At 47.5% G+C, this 9,075-nt stretch overlaps 1 protein-coding gene across 3 annotated transcripts in view; it reads left to right on the top strand.

Moving 5' to 3' along the window:
* The first annotated feature begins 3,105 nt into the window (after positions 1–3,105).
* Tln2 (talin 2) overlaps positions 3,106–9,075 on the top strand; it is a 412,083-nt gene continuing 406,113 nt past the window's right edge. For all 3 annotated transcript variants that reach the window (XM_076925417.1, XM_076925418.1, XM_076925416.1), the window contains exon 1: positions 3,106–3,254. The gene's annotated coding sequence lies outside the window, so the exon portion shown is untranslated. The remainder of the gene's footprint in view (positions 3,255–9,075) is intronic.

The raw sequence follows: 9,075 nt of genomic DNA, 5'->3' as shown, positions 1-9,075 counted from the left end.
TTAGTGTGAAACAAATTACAGTGAAGAATTGTAGGAGAAATGCTAATTCTCTCTTGGAAAGGGGGTTGAACTGATGGCAGAGGGCTGTGGATAGCGAGCACCCATCCGATTAGTCTCATAAATATTCTCATACCTATACTTCAAGCAGGAGTCAGCTGCTGTGATGTTTTTATTGAAATCTTCTCTCTCTCTCTCTCTCTCTCTCTCTGTGTGTGTGTGTGTGTGTGTGTGTGTGTGTGTGTGTGTGTGTATTCATGTGAATGAGTTGCATTTGGATCAGAGAGGAAGGCAGCTATCAGTTACCTGATACAGATGCTGGGAATTTAACTAAGGTCCTCTTCAAGAACAGTGAATGAAAATGAGGAGAGGACCATTCCCAGGTATGGCTGAGTGGAAGCACAGAGGCATCAAGAAGGGTACAGACTGAACATGGCTAGCAGAGAAGACAGGAACATGAGAGGAAAGAGTGAGAGTAGAGAAAAGGATGGGGCAAGCAGACCAAGGGAGAAGCCATGGATCAAGAGGACAAGAGAACATGTGGAAACCAAGAGAGCCTTGTAGCCCAAAATGGCTGACTTTTATAGCAAAGAGAAGCTGGGAAAGGGAAGCCCAACCACTGAGGTGAAGAATTTGGGGGTGAGGGTGGGGTTAGAAGTGCTGGGAGAAGTGCCATGTACTTAGTAAGATTTGTCCCTGTTTTCTTTGAGACCTAACAAGCAGAATACACGTCTAACTGCTGACCTATCTCTTTACACCTCACCTGCTATTTTAAAAAGAGAAAACTTACTGGTTTTAGCTGTGTGTGGTAGTGCTTTCCTGCAATCCCAGGACTTTGGAGGCTGAATCAGGAAGAATAGCATTTCAACACTACTTTGTTTTATACAATGAGTTCTAGGCCAGCCAAGGCTACATAGTAAGACCCGTTCTTGTTTGTTTGTTTGTTTTTTGTTTTGTTTTTAATAAACAGAGAGAGTAGCTTTATGGAACATGCATTTATTGAGTACCCACTGTATACCACCAAATGGTTTTCAGTCAGGGATGTAGACAGGCCCCATGCTCTCTGAGCTTGCCTTATACTACTGAATAGCACCTCACTGCTAGGGTCTGGAAACTGGAGATACTCAGCAAAGATGTGTTACAGGATAGACATCCTGAAATCCATGTTTGGGGAAAGGCAAACTAAATGGTTTTGAGATAATTAATGGAGCTGGCAATGATGGCACAGGCCTTTAATCCCAGCACTCTGGAAGCAGAAGCAGGTGGAGGAGCTCTCAGTTAGTTCCAGGCTAGCCTTGTCTACAGAGTGACAAGTGGAGAGCCTGAATTAAACAGAGAAACCCTGTCTGGAAAAAAATGAATGCTTTGATGGAAAGTTATTGGGCTCTGAGAAGTGGGAGGGAGGTGGGAGAGAGAAATAACTGTAGTTGTGACCAGTTTACCCTCATTCTTCCTTCTTATGGAAACCTGGATTTGAACTACAAAAAACATGGTTGTTATTTTCAGTAAATTAAGGGGCAATTTAGCAAGTACCAATTTAATGGGCTTCTTACCAGGTCTTAATGAAATCAGTACACATTTTCTTTGAATGTCCGTGAGATAGCTTGTCACCTCCCTTCTGCTAACCTAGACAATGTCTAAAAGAGTCTCAGGAACAGGAATTTTTATTCATGGGGCCGGGAAAAGTCTGTCCTTCAACTTTTAGGACTGCCTTACCTGGCCCAGTAATTTGTTTTCTGATTACAGATTTTGATGTATTTAGTGTCTTCTCTGCAAAGGAGTAAGTTACAATGTTTTACTCTTAAGGCCTTGTTTCTCAACCTTCTTAATGCGGTGGCCCGTTAATACAGGTCCTCATGTTGTGGTATCTCCCTACCCATAAAACTGTTTTTGTTCCTACTTTATAACTGTAAATTTTACCAGTCATAAATTGCAATGTAAATATCTTATATGTAAGATATCTGGTATGTGATCCCTGAGAAAGCATCGTTTGCCAGCCACCCCCAACCCCTCCCCACTGAGGAGTCTCCACTCACTGGTCTAAGACTAAACTGTTTTCACATTATGCCAGGCTTATTCAAGGCCCCGAAGGACCCCTTGAAGATAGCTTCATATTACAACGTTGATTTGCTCTTGGATGCACAGTGACCACCATTTCAAGCTGACAGATACTAACATTGCTAGAGTTGCATTTGAGGAACTGAAGAGATTTGCTATCTGCTTCTTAGGAAGACTCGACTATCATGGTCACTCTGTAGTGGACTGAGAAAAAAATAGCCATCTGAGCCTTTTCTTATTAATTTTTTTTAAAAGTCCAAAAGTTAAAAATAAAAGTAGAACTAAGCAGAAAGAGAAAGTAAACCGCAATTTCACCAACCACTGGGACACAAGGATGAACATCTCCGTCAGTTTATTCTATCTGTCATCTCTGCATCTCTGTATACATCATGATTTTAAAGGAAAGGGACTTTGTGACTTGTTTTGTCCCCTTCACCCTGGTACCTAAGATAACGTTTGCTTTAAACCCTGTCATTCCAACATTGCCCAGTTCAAGGGATAATTCCAGGGTATGAGAGAAGACATAAGTGAACGAATGTATGAATGAAGGAAGCCACCCAGTCAGTCGGCTGTGGTTGCAAAGGTCTTTAATCACTGTACTCAGGGAGCTGGATAATACTGAGTTTGTACCTAGTGTGATGCTGTCCCGAAAAAAAAAAAAATCAGTGCAATAGTCACACCCATTTTGCTATCCATCTTTCTGCTAGAGTGGTTATCTAAATCCAAGTGATTGGCATCCATCCCGCCACCCTCGTGGCTGGATCCACACCTGGTATCCTCCAGGACACAGCCCGTGGTCCAGGCGCTGAGAGAGTCAGAGGCCTCATGCCAGCAGACGCCTGGATCCCATCTACCTCATCCCTCTCCAGAGCCGGGCCCAGCTTCTTGGACAGCCGGAGGTGTCCCTTGCGCCTCTCCCACGGGAGACCCAGCACAGCTCCACGCCAGCCCCCATCCCGCGCCCCGGGTGCGGACACCCCGGAGCCGGGTGGTGAGCTCCGCCGCGCCGTCCCCCAGTGATGACGCGCTTCCTGCCCTCCCGGCGCTCGCGGGCCGTGCGCTCGCGCTCGCCCTCGGCTCCGGTTCCGCGCCGGGAGCCAGCAGCGGCGGCGGCGGTGGCGGCGGCGGCGCAGCGGGAGCGGAGCTGGCTGCACTCGGGGGCTGGCGCTCCGCAATGAGACAGTAGCTGCATCCCCGCGGTAAGGCGCGGCGCGTGGCGCTGCCCAGCTCTCCAAGCCTGCATGCGCGCTGCAGGGATTTCCAGTGCCTTTCCCTCCCCTCTCCAGAAGGAATATGTGGGTGGTTTTCTTCTCGGGGTTATGTCTCCTAAGTGATGTCAATGTAGAAAAACCCTGTCAAGCTTCTAGATGTCATTGCCTAGGACGGTTTTTTAAATATATATATACAAGAAAAGAAAAATAAATTGCAACGAATGCACCTGTCTATTGCACATGTAGGTTTCTTCTCACTCTAGCGGGTTGCCGGGGTTTGCAAACAGTCTTGCAGCCGGAGCCCGAGAGCTGATCCCTAGTCTTAGGCAGCTGGTCCCCTCCCCGGCTCAGTCCTCGGGTTTCCGGGAACGGGGTCGGGAAAGCGGCTTGGTCTGTACCGAGGGGTCCCTGGGCTCCGTCGATGACCCCGGCGGCGACTGAGTTGGCGGAGAGCAGAGCGGCTTCATTCCAGCACTGGCTGCCCCGATTTCAAGCGCCACTTTGCAAACAAGTCTCCTGCCCCGGCTGGTGGAGAAGGACACCCCGGGCTGCTTCCTAGCCCCCGACTCTGAGACTTGCGGGTTGCAGAACTCCCCCTTCCCCTGGCTGTGTCGCCAAGAAGCAGCTGCTGGCTGCGGATCGCTCAGGGAGAGCGCGGGTTTGGACCCATCTCGGCGGCCTCTGGTCTCCATCCCCGGCCCTCCTGAGCTGAGATTTCGCGCCGCAGGAATCAGGAGGGATCTGGAAACTGGCATTTTGGGGCCCAAGGAACGACGTTCGAGGGCGCCATATTTTCAGTGTTTTTTTTTTTTTTTTCCCCACAGAGGCTAAGGGGGCGCTCACTTTCCGAAGCCCCCGGGGGAAGCCCAAGCGATCGTGGTCGGGAAAGTTTGCGCGCCCGGGCGAACTAAAAGGCGGTTGTCCCCACAAGGGCGCACGGACTGCGTCGCGACAGCCAGGTCTAGCTAGGCTGGGTCTGGGGGCTGGGGAGCAAGAACGGTGCAGGGGACCGATGCATGTGGCTCTCCGGTGTCACAGCAAGGGGATCTTCGCGCTTGGGGTTGCTTGGCGCAGAGCACACGCCCCTCTTCTCCCCCCACCGAGCTTGTACCATCAGTGCTCTACCCATGCGCACGGTTCGCCTCTCCCTAGCCCTGGCACATTGCTGAGTTCTTTCAGTTCACCATCCCCAGCACCGGGGCTCTTGGCGCGCTCCACCTGGCGCCATGGATCACTCCAGGCTGGAGAGGAAGCCACTAGGTTTGTAGATGGTCCAAGGGCCTGGCTTATATGGATCAGCCTGTAGCCTCCTGTTGTCTCCTAGCTTGTGGAGGCGACAGGAGTAGTAGCACTAGTGGCTGTGTGCAGGGCTCCCTCTTGCAGGGGACTAGAGGAGGAAAGGGGGGCGTTTCCCTAAATCAGGGTTTCAGGTGACACGTGAGAGAACATGTTTTTTTTTTTTTTTTGCTGTAAGTGATGGGGCAGAGATGGAATGAGAGGAGACTGTGTTAATGAAAACGAAGTCCGTGTTATTTCCTGAGATCCGGAAGAGGAGTGAGCTGAAGTTTTGGTCCTAGGGGCACCCAGGAACACTTAAGAGCACCTTGGTACTCATAGTGACAGTTTTGATTCTGATAGCTCCTGGGCGAGGGAAGTGTTATTCTCAATGTTCTAGCTCCTGGATGTAGTGACTTTTTAGAAGTGGACCCGTGGGGGAATCTTGACTTTTGTTCATACATAGTGACCTCTACTTTCTTGTGAAGGGGCGGGGCAGAGTGTATTTGCTGACCTGTGATTGGCTGAGTGCAAGAATGTGTTAGCTTTCCTCCTTGGTGTCTTAATCAAACAGTGTCACTGTTTGAGGTCCTGTCAGCACTTGGGGTCTTCATCATTGGAAGAGATTCAGGAAGGACCACAGAAACCTAACGGGTGTGTGTCTGGGGACAGCAGAGACTTTTATGAAGGAGATACAGCCCTGACATCAGCAGTTGCCCATGTCCTTCATTAAGTGCCACAGTGTGAAAGTTGTCCTTTCAATTTACAAGACTGTACCTTCTTTTTTCCTCTCCATGGGGATCTCCATGCAGGAAGTGAGAAGGAAGGGCAGCTGTGACCAGTGGCCATGAGAAGGCCAGTGCAGGAGTGCATGCAGGAATGCTTTTCTCCCTTTAAGTTGAACACTAGACGGGTGAAAATCCCAGATAACAGTTGTCCAAAATTAGGATAGCCAATGTTGGTGAGAGAATTAGCTGCTGAAAGCCCCCCTTTAAACTACTTTGACATTTCCAGGCTTAGCTCAGAGGTGGCACACTGAATCCCATCAGCAGAGGGTTCGTAGCCACTGTCCACCCTATGCCTTTGTGCCCCCTTTCAGTTGTGTAGGAAATTCTATGGGGTCCTGAGGGTCTCTCACTTTTGGCTTTGTGTTTCAGACTTCTTTCTATCTCCAAGGGAGAAGTAAAACATTCCAAGCTTGATCCTCAGGAGTAGTTGTTCAGAACAGTTGTAGGCTACGTGTATGTTTCAAATCCACCCTGTCCAGGGTTGTTTGCCAACATAGTTCCCTTGAGAGCATTTTAAATTTATTTATTTTTATGTGCATGTGCCTGCTCCATGTGTGCACAGCCCAGAAGAGGTGGTTGGATTTCATGGTAACTGGAGTTGTAGGCGGTTGTGAACCACAACTCAGATGCTGGGAACAAGCAGGTATCCTCTGCAAAAGCTGTATGTGCCTTTACCTGAGCAGCTGTGTCAGTATGTGCACCGCATATACTGTTGCCCAGCTTTTAAACTGGATGCAATGAAAATTAACTTAAAGGAGCTTTAAAAATGTTACTTAAAATCATACTCATCTGTCTATCTGTTTATCTATTTTTTGTGTGGGGGCATGGGTCAGGGATGCCACAGGCCACCCTGTTTAGAGATCAGAGGAGTCAGCTTTTGTACTATGTGGCTCCCTGGGATTGAATTCAGGTCATTAGGCTTTGTGGCCAGTGCCCTTTACCAACCATCTGTGTCCTCTCATCAGCCCCAGAGATGCTTTATTTCAGGCCCTCTAATATTTAATCTCAACTGTACCACCTTAATATCCATTGAATTTTGTATGCCTCTTTCTCCATGTATTATAACCAGGCTTTACTCTCTCTTGTCCGGTTCTTACCATCATAACTTCATAGCTTGATCAAACTGCCTGTTCCCCCCACCCCCCGGTAAGACTTTGTAACTTCAGAAGGTCTAGAAAAGTGCTTTTGTGGGTTGGAAAGTTGCCAATCAGTTTACCAGGCCATGTGACAGGTGGTGTGTGCATGCAGAATGCCCAGGCTCTTAGGATGGTGTCTGGGACTTGTGATGTGTGACGTTCTTGCTCCAGGATTTTTGAGTCCGAATGTTTTCTTGGGGCTTTTGGGTGGTGTTTGACTTACAGGAAGTACTAAAACCAGTTAAATCATTCAAAACAATTTTTATTAGGCATAAAAAAATGTTTAAGGGCAAGAAGAAAAACATAAAAAGGAGGCCAGCCTTCTAGAATTCTCATTTAACAAAGCCAACTGGTGCCTTTTTAATTACAGTATTTACCCCATCCAGAACTTTTTAATCCGATTGCTTTTCTATTTAATAGCAAGGCTAGCTCAAAAGTAAGCCAAACACAGCTATTACAAATAGTGGGGAGAAGTGGTTGCTTAACCAGAGGTTCTCCCTAAAGTCGAACTCTTCCAAAGGTTCCTGCTGCTCCCCTTCCCAACAAGCAGGCACAACTCAGAAGGTGAGGCAGTCACAGAGGGTAAAACAGAAGTGAAAATCTCTGACTCCCTGGCACTTGTCATTTATCTGACAATTGATGGACAAGCTGAATATAAGAGTCATAGTCCTGAGAACCTTTCTTCACGTGTTGCCCTGAGCTATGAATTAAGACCAGGCTCACTTGCAGCCCATTTTACAGATGATTTTCAGAGTCAGTGTCAGCCCCCCACATTTTGTTTTGGTCTTAAGCAACAATTCCGTTTCTACAGACTGACACTGGTGTAAAGCCTGGAGCAGCTCACAAGCTTTTATTTTGTCTTTTTACTCTTCTACCTTAGACTTTAACAAACAGAGCCTTCTGTGTCTTCCATTCATTTGTCCAGCAGAAGCTCTTGGGGGTTTATCTTGCTGCTCTGGTAAGTAACCCTGCCCTCACCACACACATCCTATCCCTAGAGGGTAGTGCTTTTGTTTTGTGTTTATCTCGAAGATAAGGTGGGGGAGATAAGTGTGATTGACTGGGTTCTGGAGCCCAGAGCAATCAAAGGATGCACCAAAGGAGCCCAGGCAACTCCCAGAACTGAAGCTGGGCTGCAGGGGTGGCTCAAAGGTTAAGAGCCCGGGCTGCTCTTGCTGATGTTGTTCCAGAACCTGTGTGGCAGCTCACACCTCTCTGTAATTCCATTTCCGGTGGATATGATTCCTTCTAGCCTCTGTGGTACCAGATATGCACATATATACATACATACATACATATATACACACACACACACACACACACACACACATATATATATATACACATACACACACACACACACACACACATACACACATATATACATTCTGGTAAAGAAAAAAATCTATCAAGCCAAACTAAAACCAAAAGTCATACATAAATATGAAAAGCAAATAAAGAATGGAGCCTCACTTCATGTATTTATTTCTTTAGAGAGAAGACCCATTCCTGTCCTCAGTTCTCTGGACCCAATTCTGGTTTCTGACCATCCTCAATCTTCGTGACCCTCGCCCTTTCTCTCACCTTGCTGAGTACCTGCCCTTGATTAGACCCACCCTCTGCTTTGCTTTCACTGAGCTAAACCCTCTGACCCCCCTTCCCACTAATGAGCCTGGCTGGAGAAGTCACTGGGCCATCTGCACTGCTGTGATCTTGATGTATGACTGTGAATCCCAGGGGTCCTCTTGACACTGCCAGACCCCTGTGCTGTAGTGTGAGATTGCTGTCAGCCAGTGACTTGGTTTACCTGGCACTGGTCTCCCTAGCTTCCTGTACTGAGTCAGCTGACTGACTAGTGAGGAGTCTGCATTAGCCCTGGAGTTCATTCTCTCTGCACTTCTGCAGCTGTCTCCTTCCCCTCCACATCATCAGAGCCCCTCTTTGATGGATTGTCTTCACAGGAGATGATGTAACATCTTCATCTTAGGCAAAAAGCAGCAGCAGCAAATGACATCCCTTACCTTGTGTCCTAGCTTATTCATCTCCCATTTCTTTGCTTTCCCTTCTTAGCACATATTTAAAAAAGAAGAAAAACCCCTTTTATTTTCTGTGTACGGGTGTTTTATATACCTGCACATCTGTGCACTATTTGTGTGCCTTGTGCCTGTGGAGGCCAGAAGAGGGCATTGGGTTGCCTGGAAGTGGAGTTACAGGTGGTTGTGATCCACTGTGCGGGTGCTGCAAACTGAGCCCAGGTCCTCAGTAAGAGGAAACATGCTCTAAAGCCATCTCCTCAGCCCTTCAGCCAAACAGTTTTTTTTTTTTTTTGAAGGAGTTGTCAGGCTCTGTTTTATTATTCATTTATTTATTATTACCTCTGCATTCACTGTGTATTCCTTGGCTGGCCTCAAACTTGCTATATAAACCAGACTGGCTTTGAAGTTAAAGAGACTTGCCTTCCTCTGTCTCCTAAGTGCTTTGATCAAAGGCGTGAGCCACCATACTGGGTTTGCCCACTCATTTTCTTTTCCCAGTTGACTCTGGCTTTGCCCTACTCTTGTGGTCAAACTCTTCTTAAGGGAATGCAGAGATAGATCAGTGGCTTTTGTA

Source organism: Arvicanthis niloticus, chromosome 26, assembly GCF_011762505.2.
Source record: "Arvicanthis niloticus isolate mArvNil1 chromosome 26, mArvNil1.pat.X, whole genome shotgun sequence".
NCBI classification, from domain to species: Eukaryota; Metazoa; Chordata; class Mammalia; order Rodentia; family Muridae; genus Arvicanthis; species Arvicanthis niloticus.
Note: the sequence above shows the minus strand (reverse complement) of the source record. Positions and strands in the feature narration are given on the sequence as shown.